At 42.9% G+C, this 21,363-nt stretch overlaps 1 long non-coding RNA gene across 2 annotated transcripts; it reads right to left on the bottom strand.

The window, feature by feature from the left end:
- Nucleotides 1–18,284: 18,284 nt before the first annotated feature.
- Nucleotides 18,285–21,021, bottom strand: LOC139077267 (uncharacterized). Of its 2 annotated transcripts, XR_011529626.1 has the most exons (3): nt 20,481–20,621; nt 19,243–19,339; nt 18,285–18,473 (listed from the first exon to the last, which is right to left on the bottom strand). It is a non-coding gene; the product is annotated as an uncharacterized lncRNA (long non-coding RNA). The 2 variants fall into 2 exon arrangements; XR_011529625.1 differs by lacking the exon at nt 19,243–19,339 and having other exon boundaries at nt 20,481–21,021.
- Nucleotides 21,022–21,363: the final 342 nt, after the last annotated feature.

Here is a 21,363-nt window from a genome sequence, read left to right as displayed (position 1 = left end):
TGCTAACTTCACTACTATATGCCGTGGGGTTGGTCTTCTTGCATTGATAAAGTTTGGAGATCTATTGGCTTCTGTCACCTGAAGATCCATCTCTCTCACCAGATTTGGGAAGTTCTCAGCCATTATTTCTTTGAATAGGCTTTCTGCCCCTTTCTCCTTCTCTTCTCCCTCTGGTATACCTATAATCCTTACGTTGCATCTCCTAATTGTGTCTGATAGTTCTCGGAGAGTTTCTTCATTTCTTTTTAGTCTTACTTCTCTCTCCTCCTCTGCCTGCAGCATTTCTATATTCCCATCTTCCAAATTGCTAATTCTTTCCTCCATATTATCGGCCCTACTGTTCAGTGCATCTAGATTTTTCTTAATCTCCTCTATTGTGTTCTTCATTTCCAGTATTTCTGTTTGGTTCTTCTTTATCGTATCAAACTCTTTTGTGACATAGCTCCTGAACTCGTTGAGTTGTCTATCTGAATTCTCTCTTAACTCATTGAGTATTTTAATGATGGCTGTTTTGAAGTCATCGTCATTTAGGTTATATATTTCATTTTCTTTGGGATTGTTTTCTGTGTATTTGTTATTTTCCTTCTGTTCTGGAGATTTAATGTATGTTTTCATATTGCTTGATGTAGTAGATTTGTGCCTCTGCATAGAGATAGAGTTTAGTTGCTCCTTCCACTTGTTTCTGCTGGTGTGGTGGGAGAGCAGCTGTTTATACTGCACCAACCAGGAACCCTATCTGCAGTTGCTAACTGGGCCTGGGCCCCTCCTCGTAGTCACAGTGGTCCTTTGGATTCCCTCTTCTGCCGTGGGGGCCGTCACGGGGGGGCTTCAGGCTGCTGCTGCCTACTGGGGCAGCCCACCTAGACGTGCTCCCTCCTTGGGGTCTACAACGGTGTTATGGGCTTTTCCAGTGGCCAGGGGTAGGATCACTTATATTTGCCACTCCATCACTGTCAGCACCCACAAAATCTCACTTGTCCACTATGGGTCGCAGCAGAGCTATTGGCATTCTTCTACAGTCTGTGGTTAGCTCACCTAGCTATGCTACTTTTGTCCCGGGGTCTTCCAGCCTTGTGGCTGCCAGATGGGTGCTCTCTACTAGTGCTGTGCAGAGGCTTTCGCTGAGGCTGCTGTGAGCCTGTAGGGTTTCCCCCTAGGCTACGGAGCCAGGTCTCTGGAACTCCACCCAGCCCCAGTCCTGTTCCCCAGGAACTCGGGGAACCCTTTGCCCTGTCTGGGGGATAGCCGGAGATCCTGATTTCAGTGGTAGCTGGTCAGCTGCTGCCTGCCTGATATTCTCCTCTCCGGGACCCTCCCAGTGTTGTGGATGCTCGCATGGCCCCTCTGCTAATGGCAGAGAGTTTTGTCTGCTGCCTGGGCGGAACTCTGGAGCTTCCCCCTCTCCGTCCCCCCCCCCCCCGCCCCAGGCCCTGGAGCCGGCCTCTGGAGCTCCACCCAGCCCCAGTCCTCTCCGAGATCTCCGGCAATCCCTTGCCCTGCCAGGTGGGCAACGGCAGCTTGGGGGTCGCCTCGCCCTCTGGGATTCTCTCCGGGACTTTCCCGGAGTTGTGAATGCTGGGCGTAGCCCCTCCGCTAATGGCAGACAGAGAGTTTTGTCTGCTGCCCGGGCGGAACAAGAATTTTTTTTAAAAGGAGCTGAAAGGGATCTTAGAGTTCGTCTACCAACACCTTGCTGCAAAGATGCTGAGAGGTTGAGTGATTTAGATGGGCAGGGGTGAGGGGCTGTTAATGAGGGATCTGGGATGAGGAACTGTGTGGCCTGACTCAGTCCCTCCATGTGTCCACAACACCAGGAAAATACTAGCAAGGATTCTTGGAAATGTAAAAATCCTGGATCCTTTGAAGGAAATTAATGGTCAGCTGTGTTATTGGAAGCTGGTTATTTACTTTATAGCATTTAAAGTCATTCACTCTTTCTCCTTCCTGCCTGGATGGTGTTGCCTTGTCAATTTTCCTCTTACTAAAATAGAGGAAGAAGAAAGATGAGTTGAAACTTAAGTCAAAGCATTATAATTATTGAGCCAGAAGGATTAAAAATTTGTGAATGGAAAGTTGAAACAAGGCTAAAATGGCGTTTGGGAATATCTCTGAAAGTATTAACTCATGGTGTAATAAGTCACATGAAATGTTCCAACTGGAAATGGGAAAATTCTCAACTAGACTAATCCAAGACAGAAGACACCTATAAAATGTTGTTGAGAAAGTTTAATGAAAGTCTGTAGGATGTAAGAGTGATGTGTAAGAGTGAAATACTGCAAAACATTTTTTCTTTTAAGTCAATCTGTGAACAGAGGTTTGCTATTCATTCAGTGTGAATGAAGGGAGTGGTACGCAAAAGTGTTGTGCCAGTATCTTTTGAAGCATCCTATAACTACAGCAAAGTTGTGAAAATGTCCTTTTTCTAGGGAAATCAGCCAAGGTGGGAATACGTAAGCCATGAAAATCGATAAATGCTACAAATCAGGACTTTCTCCCCTCCCCCAGAGAGCTGGTTATTAAATATCTCCCAGCACATCACTGCCTTTGCCCTTATATTCTAGAATGCCAAGGAATGGCTCTGTGTTGTTTGCTGTTCTCTGATCTCTCTCTGCAGTGAAGTGGCCTTAGCCACCCATAGTCCTAACCACAGAATGTGTGTACGTATCATTTCCAGTCTCCCTTCACCCTGGAGCTGGGGCGTTACACCAAGGCTCTATGCTCTGGGTACTTAAGGATCATGCTCTGGTTTGGGATAATCTGATTCCACCTTGAAGACTGCTAGAGCCAAAAACCCTCTGATTCTCACCAACGCTGGGCCTCCACTTGCTCATTTTAAAGCTTAGCTACTAGCCTTGATTTTTCGCTTCAGTTTTGAATAATCTGGAGAAGGTCAACTCTCCAGGTCCCTCCAGAATTTATTTAAGCCTGAGGTTTGTCCTGAGCTTTTTTCTCTGGAGCAATGAGGACACTGTAAGGACTAGTGACTCTCAAACTTTAAAGTGCACGCCCTGGAGATCTTGTTAAAATGCAGATTCTGATTCAGTAGGTTTTGGGAAGGGCTATAAGTGCCACATTTCTAACAAGGTCCCAGTGATGCTGTGGCTGTTGGTAGAGGATCATACCTGGAATAAGAAGGGTATAGAACACGTCTGAATGTTACATCATTACTCAAAAGACAGAAAGGAAAAAGGAAAAATGGAAGGAAGGAGGAAGAATTGAAGAGGAAAATGATGGAGAAGAATTAAAGCCCATTAGACAATCAAGTACAGAGGAAAAGAAACCCTGGCCTGATTTTATCAGGTATTCTCAGTCAGGGAAGCACCTTTATGTGTAAAATTACAAGTAGGAGCCCAGTGGCACACTAGCTTCTTCCGAGATCAGATGAGATGGGGCGTGGTCAAGGTCGAATGGCTGTGGACCACACCAGCTTCTTTTCTCACTTCCCTGGTGGAGAAGGGATCTTGTGAGTTAGTGGGCCAGGGTGAAGAAGAAAAGAACATCCTTACTTGCCATCACCCAAGCTCTGGAGTTACTTTTCCCTCTTCTGTCTGTTCTGAGAAAATTTCCCTTCCAGGAATGGTAAGTAAACCAGAGAGCAGAGATGTCTCCCTGTAGAACTCGGAGCATTGGTATGTCAGGGCGGGGTGGGTACCACACAGCTGAGGGGTTTGGATTTCACATTGAGACCTTCCTGGTTTTAGTTCAAACCCCAAGCTTTTTTAGGAAGGGGGAAGTCTGAGAAATCAGTTCTGATCCCACCACCGAATTCAGAGTTTACTAGCATTCTTCGATGAATAGAAAACTTATGTGCTGACTTTCATTCCCAAACATATTCCCACTGACTAATCGTTCCGCTAACAGCTGACATTTTTGAGTGCTTGCTAAGGATTAGGTAAATGAGGGAAGCTGATGGCTGTGTTGGTGTTTCTATTTTATCAGTCAATTATTGGCTTAAAGCAAAGATTGGAAAACCATGGCCCATGGACCCAATCCAGCCCATTGCCTGTCTTTATCTGACACACGTGCTAAGAATGGATTTTACATCTTTAAGTGGTTGAAATATTGAAAAAAAGAACATTAATTAGTGATTCGTGAAAATTATAGACAGTTCAAGTTTTCAGTGTCCATAAATAAAGTTTTATTGGAACACAGGCATTTTCATTTGTTTGCATACTATCTGCGGCTGCTTTTGTGCCGCGGCGGCAGAGTTGAGTGATTGTGACAGAGACCATATGGCCTGCAAAGCTGAAAATATTTATTATCTAGCCTTTTTAGGGAAAATGTTTGCTGATCTCTGACTTAAAATGATAAAGTAATTCCCACAAGGGTATTAAATAACTTTGTGGAACCCTAATGGCCTGAAGGAGTTTGTACTGCTTCCAGAAGGGCAAAAAAAAGTCCTAGAGAGTGGCTGCCACATAGGGGGAATGTATCTCATTAACTAACAGGACTCCCAGGCCTGTAAAGCATTTTGTTAACTGGTTTCATTCAGCTGCTAAAACCCTGCCATGCTTCACTGGAGCACCCCTTCGACAGGAGGGACAAAACCTCACTGTGTTGGGCTGTTGTTTTGCATCCTGAGACGTAGTGCAAGGAGCATTGTAGCTTCTGGAAAAAGAGGAGAGAGCGCCACATTGTAAGAAATGGGAGCATTCTGAGTGTCATCTTGAATTCAAAGACCTAATTTTAAAACCCCATATTGTTCTGCTTCTTCATGTCCCTTTGTCAGACACTTTAACCCAAACATTGTATTTCTAGAACAGTCCTCTCCTTTATACACACATTGTGTCGCTCAGATGTGAAGGGGCCTCTGAAGTTTCTATCTCTGGAATCCGCTGGGGCAGGTTGCCTCAGTAACAGTACCAAGTGTATTTAGAAAGCTCACAGACCTGTCTGTGAACAGTTGCGTGATACAGAAAACTACTATTACTAAAGGCAAATTGTACCAGAACATTGTCATAAAAAATACACAACACATTTGCATAATCAAGATTTTTGCAATCTGTGAGCGAACGCTTGCAATAACACCAGCAATGAATAACGGAGTTGCTTCAAAATGCAGAGAGCAAGGATATTTTAGGCATCCCGTAAAGGGACTTGATATGACAGATTCTTGCAGAGAACAACCAGAAATAAATAAATAAGCCCACAAACAGGGGGACAATTGTTTGCCAAGCCTTGGCATTCAGCCAACAATCTTGATGTTGGCTCATTCAACACAAACTGGGTAAATACAGAGAGAAAAACGCCAATCTGGGTAATAGCTCAGAGAATGGCAGCTTAACAGTAAATTTAGCCGTAATAATCTCATAGGATTATAAGACTCGCATTTACATCTGCCCTTAAGAACCAGTTCTGAACCGCGTTTAGATGTTATATGGGTCTGATTCTGGGCTGAGAGCTTAATAAGGATGTGTGAAAGGAGAAACAATATTTGCTGAATGGCAGTTGGAAAAGAAAGCTTGCTTTTTAGAAAGCTGTAACAACTCTTAAGGTTACACATGGCAATTTTCACACACTGATATTCTCACAATTAAAGAAAAGTAATATTTAAATGATTTTCACTGCTTCCAATTTTGGCAGTACGTGGGCACCGAGCACTGAGAGTTTTTGAATTAGTGGTGTGATTTTTCCGTGCTGGCCTTGAACATATTGTTTGACGCTCCAGGGGAGTTTGGCTGCTGGCAGAACTGAAAGGCTAGGGGAAGAACAAAGCTCTCTAAGAGACTTGAGCTTTTTTCTCCACTGGAATGTGGTGGAAAGAATGCTGGGCCAGCTGGCTCGATTTTGATCCCAGTCCTGCTCTGGGCTAGTGAACCAGCCTCTAGGAAGTTATTTAACCTCTGGAGGCTGGTCCCTCGCTCTTCTCATGAAGGGGCTGGACTAGGAGATGCTGGATATTTAATAGCCCCTGGAACACTGGTTCTAAAAGTGAGGTACTGTAACATCCATTTCAGAATAACCTCTGCTGCTTGTCGCAAATGCAGCTTCTCGGCAACGTGAACAAACTTATTGGATCAGTATCTCCGAGGTTGGTGCCCCAGAATCGGTATTTTCAAGAATCATCTAAAGTTATTCATATGCACGGGAATGTTAGCCACATTGCAGAGAGCAGAGAAGAACCTGGGCTTTGGAGGGAGACTGATCTGGTTTCACCTTTGACTCTGGGAAATTATTTCACCTTCTTAGGTCTCAATTTACTCATCTTTAAAATACGAGATAGTGGAGGCCAGCCTGGTGGCATAGTGGTTAAGTTCACATGATCCGCTTTGGCAGCCCAGGGTTTGCAGGTTCGGATCCCAGGTGTGGACCTTGTACCGCTCGTCAAGCTGTGCTGTGGCGGCATCTCACAAAAGATAGAGGAAGATGGGCACAGATGTTAGCTCAGGGCCAATCTCCTCCAGAAAAAAAAAAAGAGAGAGGGATAGCAATAGTACCTAGTCCTAGAGGTATTGGGAGGATAAAATGTGAAAAAAAGACATGGAAGTGCTTCACTCACTCACAGTAATTACGCAACACGTGGGACCTAAGGTGATTTAAACTATATTTTGACATTTAGGGTCCGCCTATTTTTTATTGTAAAGTAGATAAAATTCTAAATTCTGATTGAAAGTCCACAACTTTATCAAGTTATCATCACTGCAAGTGAAGAAAATAATTTTTTCGAATAACCTGGCTTTCGAACGAATGTAGTTTTTGTTGTTGTTTTTATAACCGCAAGCTTGATTGCATCTCATTTTTCTACCAACATAGTTCAGCCCCCTCTAGTCTGATGGATCAGATCCCAAAGCTCTAGGAAAACACACAAAGAGCGCAAGTATTGTGTGTCATAAACCCCCGACAGGACTCGAGCTCTGCCCCTCTCACAGTGGAGGATGCCAACATTCTTCCTTCTGGAAAAACCCCCTTCTGAGCACAGCTGGGGGGGGGGGTCACATAAGCCCCAGAATTCCCTGCTTCGCCCTCCTTGCCTCTGTCTTCCTTTTCGTCAGGCTCTCCCGTTATAGCAGCTACAGAGAGCTGCCTGTTCTCTGTTCTCTTTCAGAACTCGCTGCGGTGAGAACCTGATAGTAATTACTCGGAGGGAAATTACAGCTCTTCTCCCTGAGAAAGTCTGTTGAATCTACCGGGAGAACCATCATGGGGGGTGGCCACCGATTTGTCTCTCCATGAAGACTGCAAAACTCAGGCGCAAGTATTGTTGTTGGGGGTTGGGAATGGGGAAGAAAGAGAGGGAGGGACAGAGAGACAGAGACAGAGAGAAGTTGAGAGAGAGAGAGATGGAGACAGAGAGAGAGAGACAGAGACAGAGACAGACAGAGACAGAAGGGTGGATATTAAGGTTGTTTTTAAAGGGAGAAGATTAGGACAACTTTCCCAAACAGATAAGAGTGCGTGAGTATGCTCTGGACCAGCATCCATGGGAATGAGGAACTCAGTTCTTCACCTCCCCTGAATGGGCTTCATCCACACACCGGGTGGCACCAGCGTCATTACTCGCAGAAATTGCTCAGTTCCATTTAATTTCCCAAATTTGGATCGGGCATCTACTAAGAGTCAGGTGCTCTGTTTGGCACATAGTTGGCCCATGATAACTTCTGCTTCAGACCCACCTTTCAGCTATATGTCGGTGAGTACAATTCTCCTAGTGACAACCATTGTAAGAGTAGAAAAATCAGGCAGACACTGTGGACCTAGAATGCGAAAATATCATTTATTCCTAGAAAAAAAAGTCTGTGTTAGGAATGCCGGCTCAGAAGGGGAACATGCCAATGCAAAACTCTAGCTCAGTTTTGTACATGGTCCCAAGTGTCTGCTGGTTGTTCTTTTTGTGGTTCGGTACCTTGCCACCATGCTTTCAGGTGCTAATATTAAGTAACTATGTGGGTCAAAAAAGGTTGTGCTGTTCCACTCTCTATGGAGTGTACACCAGCCTGTGTGGGATGTTTTGCAGGATCTGTGATTGAGGCCCTGTCCTTCCAGTGGCTCTTACTAATTCTTTCTTGGGGAAGTGTCTCAGACCCAACCATCCTCATTTCTCTCATGAATCCTTCATCGCCTTCCTAGATTGCTACCCAGGCATCCTAGCTGAACCCATACCTGAGGACTCCTATAGTATCACCAACTGCCTGCTATATTACATTTTAACTTTATAGCCAAACATCATTTGTTACTTCCATGTAATCAAGTCAATTTTCCTATGATCTGCACACACTTCTTTAGCCTGCCATTTGTTCTACGTGCTTGCTTATTTATTTATTCAACAAATATTTATCGAGGTCCTACTGTGCACCAGGCACTGTTCCAGGTGCTGAGGATACAGGAGACACCAAACAAAGTCCCTGCCTTCATGGAGCTTATACTCCAGAGAGGCAAAGGAATAAACAAATAAGTAGACATGTACCATGGGAGGTGGCGAAAAGTGCTGTGCAGAAAAATAAAATAAAAATAAAGCTCAGAAAGGAATAGAAAGCAACTGGAGGAGTGGTGCACTTTTAGATTAGGGAGTCAGGAGAAGTAGAAAGGAAACTACCCTTACGGATGTAGGTGGATGGAGTGTTCTAAGCCAAGGGAACAGTAAGCAAAAATGCCCTGTGGCAGAAGCATGCTTGGAATGTGGGAGAGAAAGCACAGAGGCCAGTGTGGCTGCACAGGAGTTAGGAGAATGTAGGGACGAGGTCAAAGAGGTAGGTAAGGTCAGCATCATGGCTCTTAGGCCTGGATGAGACCCCAAGAGAAGTAGTAGCATTTAGTCTTATTCTTGAGGAGGTCATGCATTATTATTCTCATCATATACAGTACAGAGCATCAGAAAGGAGATAATTTATCAAGCTATGGGCCTAGGATAGGGTTGCACCCAACGCTCCTAAGTCCACCTCACCTGCATGGATCCTGCTATTTCTTATTCCCCTAGTAGAGTTTCTCTAGCACTCAGCAGAGGATAATACTGTATTTCATGACAAAATTCCTCCATTTTTTCCCCTAATGTATTTTACTTTACAAACAGGTGGTGTTAGCGGGGATGGGGACCGCGGGATATTGCTCAGACAGTGATGTGCTCCGGCAAGCACTGTAGTGGGGAACATTCTTCTTCCCGACAGGTTTTATAGCTAACGGCATCCTCAACCCCTTTCAGCGCAGTATCTGCAGACTTAAAAGGAGTATTCGAAGAACTATCCATTGTGGGCAGGCCTCAAACTTTCCTGCTGAGTTTATTCTTGTTCCCTTCTAGGTTAATCCCAACTGACTATCAATTAGACCGACTATTTACCAGCGAAGTGCTAAAAGGGCAACAGTGATAGGTATTTGCCATGACATTAGCCATGATGGTCACCTCACAGGGAGAATCTTACTTCCAAAGGACAGTACACAATGTAGCGAAAGTGTACTTTCAATTGTTCAGAGAAAATGCGATATCGCTTCAGACTACTAGAAGAAAATATTCAGCTTACTATCCTCTTACACTTTTAGCTTAGGTTGAATTAAATTCAGCAACAATTTAAAAATTCTTTTATTTCCCATTCTGTTAGGGAAAAAAAGCAAAGGATGTTTCAAAGTTGCCACAAGAAAAAAAAGAGACATCTCACCTGTCCTCTTTCCTCAATCTGTTGTATAAAAAGAATAGAGGGTGGGACATAAAAATTGTCTCAATTGTATCATTATCATATATCTAGACAGCTTCAAGAAATTCACTAGAATGATGCCTCCCACCTTCTTCCCTTTTCCCTGATGGAACATGGTCCAGAGAAACTTCTGCTTCCAGTCAAGATGGAGTAACAGGGACCAGATTTACCCTCCCAGTGGAAACTATTAAAAACAACCAAACTATGTGAAACAGTGGTTTTCAAGACACTGGACATCAGGCAATGAAGGGCAGTGATCCCTGAGAGATGGAAGGCAAATAGATTGAGCTATGAATGTCTCCCGCTAACTGCCTTGAGAACGTTTCCAGATGATGGTGCAGGAAGGGAGAGCCCCAGAAGAGCCCAGTGGACTCCTTTAACTGAGGAGAAGATGCTGAGAGTCCAGGGAGGAAAAAGATGGCTGGAGTTTTCAGGACAAAGTACCTGAGAGGAGACAGGGAGGGGACTCTGGAGACTGCAGAGGGTCACCTTAAATACTCCACAGAGGACCGATCAACATGAGCATATGAGAGAACCACCTGAGGCTGGCGAAGGAACCACCCAAAAGGATTAGAAGGAATGGTGCTCAGGGCTCTGACAGTGCCTCTTCTTACCAGCAAGACGAGAAAACCTCAGGAGGCACAGGTTAGAGTACTCAGAAGGTACTAAGTACTCGTCGTTAGTAATGGGGAAAAATTAGCCCTTCACTAAGCATCACTATGGTCCCACCTAACAAATCAGAAAAAGCAATACCTGGCACACTGTCCAAGTAAGGGAACTGCATCCCCCAACAAAGTTCAGGAATATTTATAGGAGCACAGCACTAGCCAGGATCCAACAAGGTAAAATCGATGATGTCAGACACTGAATAAAAACTTAGCAGGCATGCAAAGAAACAGGAAAATATGACCCACAGTTAGGAGAAAAATAAGTCAACCCCAACTGACCCAGAAGTAACACAGATGTTAGAATTAGCAGACAAGAGCATTAAAACTGATTACGACTGTATTCCAGGTGTTCAGAGAGCCAGAGGAAAGATTTAGCATGTTAAGCAGAGACACGAAAGATATTTAAAAGACCCAACTGAACTTTTGGAGATGAAAACTACAATGTTTGAGGTTTTTAAAAATACACCGAATGGTGTTAATGGTGGTCTTTGTCCATTCAGGCTGCTGTAACAAAGTACCATTGACTGGGTGGCTGATACACCAGAAGTTTATTTCTCCCAGTTATGGAGGCTCGAAGTCCCAGATCAGGCTGCCAGCATGGTTGGGTTCTGGTGAGAGCCCTCTTCCAGTTTCAGACGTCTCACTGTATTCTCACATGGTAGAAAGAGGGTGAGAGAGTTCTCTGGGGTCCCTTTCATAAGGACACTAATCCCATTCATGATGGCTCCATCCTCATGACCTGATCACCTCCCAAGACTACACTTCCCAATGCCATCACATTGGAGGTTAGAATTTCAAAATATGAATTTTAGGGGCACACAAACATTCAGTCCATTGTAATGACTGATTAGACCTTGCAGAAGTAAGACTGGTGAGCTTGAAGACATAGCACCAGAAACTATCCCAAGTGAAACAAGCTGAGAAAAAAGAGTAAAACCAAGAATGAACAGAGTATCAGTGAGCTGAGGGACAACTTCCTATAGCCTAAAGTACCTGTAATTGGAGCTCCCAAATGAGAGGAGAGAAAGAGGCAGAGGAGAGACAGGAAAAATATTTGAAAAAATAATATCTGAAAAAATTCCAAATATGATGAAACCTATAAACCCACAGATCCAAGTTGCTCAAGGAACCTGTGCACAAGCAACTAAAGCAAACTACAGCAAAGTATGTTATAATCAATTGCTCAAACCAGTGATGAAGAGAAAATCTTAAAAGCAGACAGAAAGAATACTTGCTATGTGCAGAGAAACTTGAAAGTACTGAGCATTTAAAAAATTCTGAAAGAAAAATGTGGCAACCTATAACTTTATACTCTGTGAATACGCCTTTCAAAAACAAAGGCAAAATGAAGGGGCTGGCCCTGTGGTGCAGGAGTTAAGTTCACATGTTCCCCTTCAGTGGCCCGAGGTTCACTGGTTCAGATCCCAGGTGTGGACCTACTCACTGCTTGGCAAGCCGTGCTGTGGCAGGTATCCCACATAAAATAGAGGAAGATGAGCACAGATGTTAGGTCAGGGCCAGTCTTCCTCAGCAAAAAGAGGAGGATTGGCAGCAGATGTTAGCTCAGGGCTAATCTTCCTTAAATAAAAGAGAGAGAGAGAAAAAAAAAAAGAGGCAAAATGAAGACTTTCTTGGATATACAAAAGCTGAGCAAATTCATCACCAGCAGACACATATATGGAAATGTTAAAGAAAGTCCTGCAGGCAGAAAGAAAATGATACCAGAGAGAAATATGGATCCACACAAAGGAATGAAGAGCACTGGAAATGGTACCTACATGCATAAAGAGACGAGAGTTGTTTTGACTATTTAAATCTCTTTAAAAGATCATTGATTGTCCAAACCAAAATAGCAAGGCAGTGTGGGGTTTCTGATATATGTGGAAGTGCAATGTCTGACTACAACAATAGCACAAAGGCCAGGAGGGGAGAAATGGAAATATGCTGGAAGTATAATTAAAAACAAAACAAGAGCATGATCTCTGGATAAGCCACCAAATATTTAGAAACTAAAAAGCATTCTTTTAAATAATCCATGAGTCAAAGAAGCAGTAAATAACTGAAAGAAAGACTCTTGATATCTAGTTTCTTTTCCCAGTTCTCTGGGAAATGAAAACACCAGGGAATATCATGATAGTATTTTGGGGGAGTAATTAGTAATAGTAATTACTAGTAATAGTAACTGGGGAGTGTACTAGTTTTCTACAGCTGTGTAACAAATTTCCACAAATTTAGTGGCTTTAAAACAACACACATTTGTTACCTCGCAGTTTCCATGGTTTAGGAGTCCAGGTGTGGCTGAGCTGGGTCTTTCATTCAGTATCTCACAAAATGCAATCAAGGTGTTGGCTGGGGTCTCATCTGGGACTCAGGATCCTCTTCCAAGCTCACGTGGTTATTGGCAGAATTCATTTCCTTGCAGCTGTGGGACTCATTGCAGCTTGCCTCTTCAAGGCTAGGAGGAGAGACTCTCTTGCTTCTTCTATCTCTGACCTCTAGATCTTCTTTTAAGGGGCTTACTTCATTTGGCCAGGTGCCCCCCAGGACATTCTCACCTCTGATTATCTCAAAATCAACTAATATGGAACCTTGATTATATCTGCAAATGCCTTCACCTTTGCCATAACCTAACCATGTAACCTAACCATTACTGTGACACGTCATCATAATCACAGAGCCCACCCACATTCAAGGAGAAGAGACTATCCAGGCAATATCCATACACCAGGGTCCTGGGATGTGAGGGGCCTTGTTAGAATTCTGCCTGCCCATGGAGACAGAAAGGAATAAGCATAGGAAAAGGATATTATTCGTCAATTATTTGTACTCATAATCTCTTCTAAGTGACTAAACATTGTTCCTGGATGCAAGAAACTAGGTTTGATTGATTTCATGTTATTTTCTTCCTCAAGACCCTTCATAAGGTTTTAAATAACCTTCGAAATAATTATAGTAATAATAACAGCTACTGTTTCTTGAATGCTCAGTATGTGCCTGGCACTTTGCACAGTATTTTACATATAATATCATATTAGATTTTTACAAATGCATGAAGTAGATATTGCTACACCCATCTTGAAGATGAAGAGAAGATTCTGAAGCTTAGAAATCTTAAGTAACTTGCCTAAAGTAACACAGCTAGTAAGTAAAGGCATCAAGATTCAGACCCAGACCTTTCTGATTCCAAATCCAGGGCCACAGAGAAAAAATGAGAATGCAGATAGCAGGAAAAACAGTGTTTCCACTGCTAATTGTGCTTTGTGAGCAGTTTGTCCATCCTTATTGAGTTGTTTCTATTAAGGATAAATGAAGCCAGCATTTGGGAAATGTTCTCTCTATTGGAAGGAACATATAGCAAAGACTAATATATATATTTCAACTATGTCAAAGCCTTTTCTATCAATTAGAAACATCGTTCCCTATATCTCCCTTTCCTCTACTGTGTCTCGAAGGCTAGAACAAGGCTGCAGAATTGTGAGTAGTTGATTTGTGTCTCATGGGTAAATTTCTGATTTGAAGAGTGAAAACGCATTTGGAAACAAGAAAATGCGTACAGGTGACACTTGCTTAGAATGCAGTTATTGTATGCAGTTATTACTAATATGTAGCTTCATATGTTTGATTGTTGGCAGTGCTTCTATTTCATACATTTGAACATTTTTTGCTGCCTGAACACCTAAATCCCACAAAAAAAGCTAGCTGCTATCAGACTGAATATTGCACAGGTGTTCTCTAAAATGAGCGTCCCCAAACAGTTGTTCTTTGAGACCAAGTGGCTTCCTTCCTCTGCTGGTTGCCTCCCTGGACAGCACCTAAGAGGGGACAAAAACATCTTCTGTGGGGATGGCAGTCAAAGGGATGGAGCCGTAGCCCTTAAGGAAAAGATGCAGGTGGGGTCGACACAGAAGTTTTCTTCAAGAAAATGCTCTCATGTCTTTTGTCTCTGGTTTCACTTAGAGAGAAGGGAATACCACGATCTTCAGGGAAAATTCTCGTCTCTCTGCTTAAACAACATCTTCAAGCGTACAGGGCCAAGTAATTAACATCACCACCAGGGGGCAATAATACTTCAGCGAAGCTGGAATAGTAATAAGCTTGCCATTATTGTGTCCAAATCATCTACAGGAATAACCTTAGGTGAATGGATTTTGTGCTACTAATAGCCTACTGTACAATTAAGTACTAATACACTAATTACATTTCTGCTTTAAAGTAACAGTAATAATCAGCTTATGCAGCTGGTACACTTGGGCATGCTTTGTGGGAAAAACTTTTCTTCCTCTCTGCTATCTTCCCCTTCAGAAGGAAATCAGCCTTAAAGGGGGTGGGCAAACACAGGAGCAGGGAAAAGGGAAGCTTCCAGATAAGGAAAATGAGGCTCAGAGACATGAAGAGTGAATCTCCCAATGTTATTCTCCTAGAAACAAGATTGGAGCCCAGAGATCCTGAGTCCCCTGTACTAGGAACTAGACAAGACTATGCAGCCTTCTCAGCGAGGAAAGGGCATAATCTCCTATGTGTGCTCTCTGCATTTAACATGGGCTTATTGAGTTCCCAGTATGGACAAGGCACCGTGCTAGGCCTGGGATGTACTGGGGGAATAATAATAATAACAACAACAGTAATAATCATACAGACGTGGTCCTTGCCCCCAGGAACTCAGGGTCTGGTGGGAATACAGACAATGAGTTAAGGATCAGACAGACATCTGATCGCAAACCATATTAGATGATATAAAGGACAGTACGAGTTAACGTGAGCTTATATAATGGTGTGCGGGTGGGGGTCAGAAATTGACACTTAACCTGATGCTTGAGAGAAGAGATAAACAAAAACACTTGGAGAAGACTATTCCAGGCTGACCCACAGGTATACTGGATTCTAGAGACACAGGTTGGTGCCATTTAATGCATAGTACTCTCTAGGCCATGTCAAGAGTTTGGGATTTCATGGTAAGCACAAGAATAAGTTTTGAAGGTTTTTGTAGAGGGTTGACATAGATCCAATTATATTTTTGTCAGATCAGTCTGGCTTCTATTTGGAGATAAAATGGAAAGGGAACAAGAGTTGAAGCAGGGAGAATGATTAGGCGGCTATTGTAGTTATCAGGTGATAAACAATAAATGCTTAGTCGTGAAGATGGAGATACGTAATCAGATTCCAGATGCATTTTGAGTGAAACTAGGTAAGATCCATTGTTGTCTTGGATGTTAGAGTTAAGGGAAAAGGAGGTATCAGATGACTCCTCAGATATTTGGCACATGACAGGGTGGATGGTTGACATTTACTGAATTGGGGAAGGCAGGAAGAGGAACAGAAGATCAAGGGTTCAGTCTTAGACATGATCATTTCAGAAGTCAGGGAACCATCCAAATGGGGATATAAGATTGGAGCTCAGAAGCCAGATGTGGCCTAGAGATTCAATTTTAGGGGTCATCAGCATAATCCCCTACGAATAGACGAGATTGGCTGGGAAAACAGGGTAGAAAGAGAAGAGGGCCAAGAACCAATCCCAGGAAAAGGCAGCTGAGAAGAGAGGATCTTTCAAGCAGGGAGTAAGCCACTGTGTCCAACGTTGCTGAGTGATCAAGTGAGATGAGGCCTGAAAAGGATAATTGGATTAAGCAAAGGGAGACCATTGGTTAGCTTCCCTAGGGCACTTTCAGGCGAGTGGTAGAAACGGGAGCAAGACTGGAGGGTTGAAGAGGAAATGGGCACACCATACTGAAAAAGAAATCATAGAGGCTTCAGGACTTAAAGGTGAAAGGTGAGACTTTAAAACTTTTCGAAGAAAATATAGAAGACATTTTCATGATTTTAGAGTAAGTAACAACTTTCCAAACAATACACAAAAAAGGACAAATCATAAAAGGTAAGACTGATAACACTGACTACTTTAATCCTAATTTAATATGAAGAACTTCTGTTTCATAGAGAATGTGGAAACACAAGTTGCATTCTGCATGACCCTCCTACTCCACATCTAGGAATGTGGAGAAAATCTTGCCATATGCCCAGAGATATGTAGAAATATGTTCACAGTAACATTGTTTATAACAGCAAAAACCTGGAAACAGTTCAGATGACCACTCTCAAAAGAACTGATATATAAATTGTGGTATATTTATCAAACAGAATGTAACACAACACAATATGTAGTGAAAATGCTTGAACTATAGGGTGCCTCTCAGACACATAACACTGAGCAAAAAATTCCATGTGCAGAAGATGATGTATTGTGTCCAGTTATATAAAGTTCAAGAATATTATTTAGAAATATGAATAGAAATGTCCAAATTAAAAGCTAAAATAATTGAAAGTATTTGCCTGCAGCCAGCTGACTTGGGCATAGAGAGTAGGGCAGGAGAGTACATTTTCAATATACTTTGTAGTAATATGTGAATTTTTAAAACTATGTACATGTATTATTTTAGTAAAAAAATGTAAAAATAATTTTAAAAGTGAAGGAGAAGTGAGAAAATGGAGACCATATGAGGGACAGCTCTAAACAACTTTGGTTCTGAATGAAAAAATGGAGAAGGTGGGGCTGGCCCGGTGGCATAGTGGTTATGTCTACACACTCTGCTTTGGTGGCCTGGGGTTCGCAGGTTCGGATTTTGGGCCTGGATCAAGCACCACTCATTCAGCCATGCTGTGGCAGCATCCCACATAAAGTAGAGGAAGATTGAAACAGATGTTAGCTCAGCAACAATCTTCCTCAAGCAAAAAGAGGAAGATGGGCAACACATGTTAGCTCAGGGCCAATCTTCCTCACACAAAAAAACAAAACCAAAACAAACCACCCCCCCCCCCCCAAATGGAATAGATAGTTAGCTGATGTGGGAGATGGGATCAAGGAGGGTTGGTTTTTTTGTTTGTTTTAGTTTTTGGTGAGGAAGATTGGCCCCGAGCTGCCATCTGTTGCCCATCTTCCTCTTTTTGCTTGAGGAAGATTGTCGCTGAGTTAACATGTGTGCCAATCTTCCTCTATTTTATGTGGGACACTGCCACAGCATGGCTTGATGAGTGCTGTGTATGTCTGCACCCAGGATTTGAACTTGTGAACCCTGGGCCGCCGAAGCGGAGTGTGCAAACTTAACTACTACGCCGCCAGGCGGGCCCTGGGTTGTTTATTTTGACTGCTTTTTTTAGATGAAACATATTTGATACCGATAGGAAGGATCTATTCAGGAAGGGGGGCAGATCAGGGATGCAGAAGATTAGGGAGATAACCCAGAGAATGGTCCCCGAGAAGGTAAGAGACAGTAGAGATGACAAAACATTTGAAGACGGGATAGATGCTTCATACATGATAACAGAAAAGACGAAGGCAAGGACTGCTACAGACACAGGTGGGTGAGTGAACTGTCTAGAGGGAATATGAGAAAGCTCCTATCTAATGGGCTCAGTTTTCTCTTTTTAGCGTGAGAAAGAATCCTTCACTCAGAAGGATGATTAGGGAAGGAAGGAGAATCAGAGCTTTGAGAGTGGGGACATTCTGAAATGCTCATTGCAGAGTTGGGCTATGTTGGGAGTCCAGCTGAGGATGACAATCATGATTTCATAGTGATAGCAGCTCCCTCATTCGTATAATCACCTTGGCCAGAACTTTTTTTTTTTACATTGGCACCTGAGCTAACAACTGTTGCCAATCTTTTTTTTTCTGCTTTTTTCTCCCCAAATCCCACCAGTACATAGTTGTATATTTTAGTTGTGGGTCCGTCTAGTTGTGGCATGTGGGATGCCGCCTCACTGTGGCCTGACGAATGGTGCCATGTCCGCGCCCAGGATCCGAACCGCGAAACCCTGGGCCGCCAAAGCAGAGTATGCAAACTTAACCACTCGGCCACGGGGCCGGCCCCAGAACTTTTAAAATCAGGGAATATGCACCCCCTCTCCCCCACCAGGAGATTTATAGCAATCTCCACTGGCTACTCAAGGTCACAGGCGAAGCATGGCACAATTTCTGGAAGGTAAATAATACACAAAATAATTAATTTAAAACATTTTTATTTGAAAACCAAGAACACATACAAAAATGGATTAGACACAAGTTCAAATAGATTTTTACAATAAATCAGAATTTTTTAATGAGATGCTACGATTACAGGAGATGGCTTCAGGCTCTCCCCCAAATTCCTGGGCAAGTCATCTGTTTGGTCCCCTTTGCAGATAGCGGTACCTGTGTGAAAAGATTGAGAACTGATGACTTAGGCTGAAGTGGCTGTGGGAGTCACACAATAGCCAAACGAAGATTAGGATCCATACTTTTGGACTCGAAAGCATGTGATTTTTCTACCTTCTGACATAACATCTAAAGATTGTTCGTCAAGATCGTTCATTTCTGTGTTAGAATCTTTACAACTTAACTGTGTTCTCAACGGTGCATACGATCATCTTGTGTTTCCTTTATTTAACAGACAATTGTGGATGTGGCTCCAGAATTCTGGCTATAAATAGAATTTTATTAAAACCCACGGCAATCTCTGCCTGCCCTTTGGCTGGTGGGCTACTTGATTATTTTGGGCCTTTCTTCTGAGAAAATTCAGAGCTGTTCACATTGGGCTCCAAATTGTACTAATTCTGGAATCTGTTTAGGGAAATGCATTTGCATCTCCATCATCGTTGCTGCTTGACAGATGAGTAGAAGGAGTCACAGAGGTGTTGCTAGTTCGAGATCCTAAAACTCACAAGCAGAAGCTGCCAGTTTCTATTCTGTCAGAGTAAATGTGCTACTATTTTTGGTTCGGTGTTCTTTTCCATTTCTGGTTATCATGATCAGAGAGAGACAAATCCTACTTTGTTTCTAAGATACTCTCTGATCTCTTTCAGGGGACTCACAAGCCATGTATTGTCACTGAAACTGTCACACCGTAATGTCCTTGGGTGGTGGGGCACGGGGGGAGGTTATATGATAAAGCTCATGTAACAAAATAAGTACAAAATATTACCTCAAACTCTGTGCCAGGAATTACAATGAAATCTGTGGACTTAACCCTTCTTTTGACAGCAACTTGTCAAAACCTGCTCTCTCCTTAATGCTACGCCCTTTGAAAAGAGCCAGAGGTGAATCAATCTCAGCAGTAATGAGTAACATTCATTGAAAAAGCATTTAAAGGGGTAAAAATTATTTCAAGCATTTAGGAAAACTAAAAATTCTATCTGTATGCTAAAAAGGGTAATATGATAATGGAGTTTAATAATATAGTAGTAATCAAATTAGGGAGAAATTTGCCATGAACAGGAAATAAGAGACTGGGAACTGGAGCCCTTGTCATCCCAGGAAGGGGCTTGGTGTCATGGGTACCAGAGAGGTGCACCAATTCCCTTCAGTGACTGGGAAGATAGAAAAAAAGCAAATTAGCAGAAAGAAAAAAAGCAAATTAGCAGACCGTTATAGAGACAGCTAGAATCTTCCATCATGTTTTTCAATTGGGAGGGTCTTTTTAACAATGCAGGGCATATGGGTAGAAAGTTACCAATCTCCTCCTTCCCCACCACCTATTACTGACTTGTTATTAACCATTCCTAGCTGGGAATAAATGGAAAATCATAGTAATGAATACGATCTTCTGAATACCGCCTCAGACCATTACACGGAACTGTCTCTTTGTGGCAGGGAGATTCTAAGATGGCCCTCAAAATCCCCACCTTCTAGTATAGATGCCCTCGTGTAATCTTGCCTTGAGTGTGGGCTGGCCTAATAACCCGCCTCTAGTCAATGAAATCCAGCAAGATGATGGGTGTCATCTCTGTGATTAAATTACATAAGATTGTAACTTCCAAGTCTCTAGCAGACTCTCCCTTGCTGGCTTCCATGAAACATGCCACTGTGTTGGAGAGGCCCATGTGGCAAAGAACTCAGGACAGGCTTTGGTCAACAGTCAGCAAGGAACCAAGGCCCTCAGATCAACAGCCTGCAAGGAACTGAATCATGCCAGTAACCACATGACCTTGGAAGTGGATCCTTCCCCAGACAAGCCTTAAAACCAGACCCCACTGCTGGCCAACACCTTGATGGCAGCCCTGTAAGAGACCCTGAAGCAGAGAACACAGTTAAACCTTGCTCAGACTCCTGAACCACAGAAATTGTGAGATAATAAACATGTTCTGTTTAAGCTGAAAACGAAGAGAGAGAATACCATCTTATAAGTACCTGAGTTCATCGTGCTCCCTCATACCTCCATACCTTGGCCAAGCTGTCCCTTCTGCCGGGAATGTCCTTCCTTATCTTCCCCTTCCATCTGATTCTTCTTGCAATAGTCAGCCATAGCACTTCCTCCCTGAAACTTTCTGGAAGAGTCAGGCTTTTACCCTCTGGGCCTTTTTGGGATCAGTTTTCTGTTGACACACTTGCTGCGTTGTCATCGATCACATATGGGTCTGAGATCCTTGAGAGCAGTGGCTGGTCCTCTTCATCTATTTCCCCAACATCCACCAGAGCGTCTCCTCTAAAATGTTTACAATGTTAATATCTGTCAATTAGATAAACAGTGTCTAGAAGAAAAATATCCAGATCGTGCTTTTGTGAAGGTGCCAAGGATCATAAACTCACCCTGGTCAAATCTCCTTGTCATAGAAATTTAAATAAACAAAAGAATTCCCAGTTTGTGTTGCTAGCCCATCAATTTTGAAACCACACTCCTTGTGGTTCATTGCATTAACATTTCAGCGTAGATAGAAGACCTGAGATGCTGGGATGATTTGTTGCTAGGAAATTTTCTCTCAATGAAACAGAATGAGCCTGGGATTCTTAAGATACTGCCCTGCATTCCAATCCTTTCCAGACTATTACACCACTTTGTATCCATTCCTGCTGTCCCACTTCCACATCCCTACTCCTATTATCTTTCGTTTCTCTGTCGCCCAACCCTCCCCAGTCATGGCCTCTATGCTAGGTTCTCTCTAGAATCATTGATAAAGCATCTAGGTGGTAAAGGTGGCCTCTCTACCCTCTCTGGTATGCTGTGAAATTGCAGTCTGTGGACACCTCCTGCACAGTATCTTTTGCAACACTTTTGTCTGGGAGAGCCTTATGCTGCTTTTCCTTCGCTTGGAAATATCGACCAGTT

The sequence above is a fragment of the Equus przewalskii genome, chromosome 19, assembly GCF_037783145.1.
Source record: "Equus przewalskii isolate Varuska chromosome 19, EquPr2, whole genome shotgun sequence".
Taxonomy (NCBI): domain Eukaryota; kingdom Metazoa; phylum Chordata; class Mammalia; order Perissodactyla; family Equidae; genus Equus; species Equus przewalskii.
Note: the sequence above shows the minus strand (reverse complement) of the source record. Positions and strands in the feature narration are given on the sequence as shown.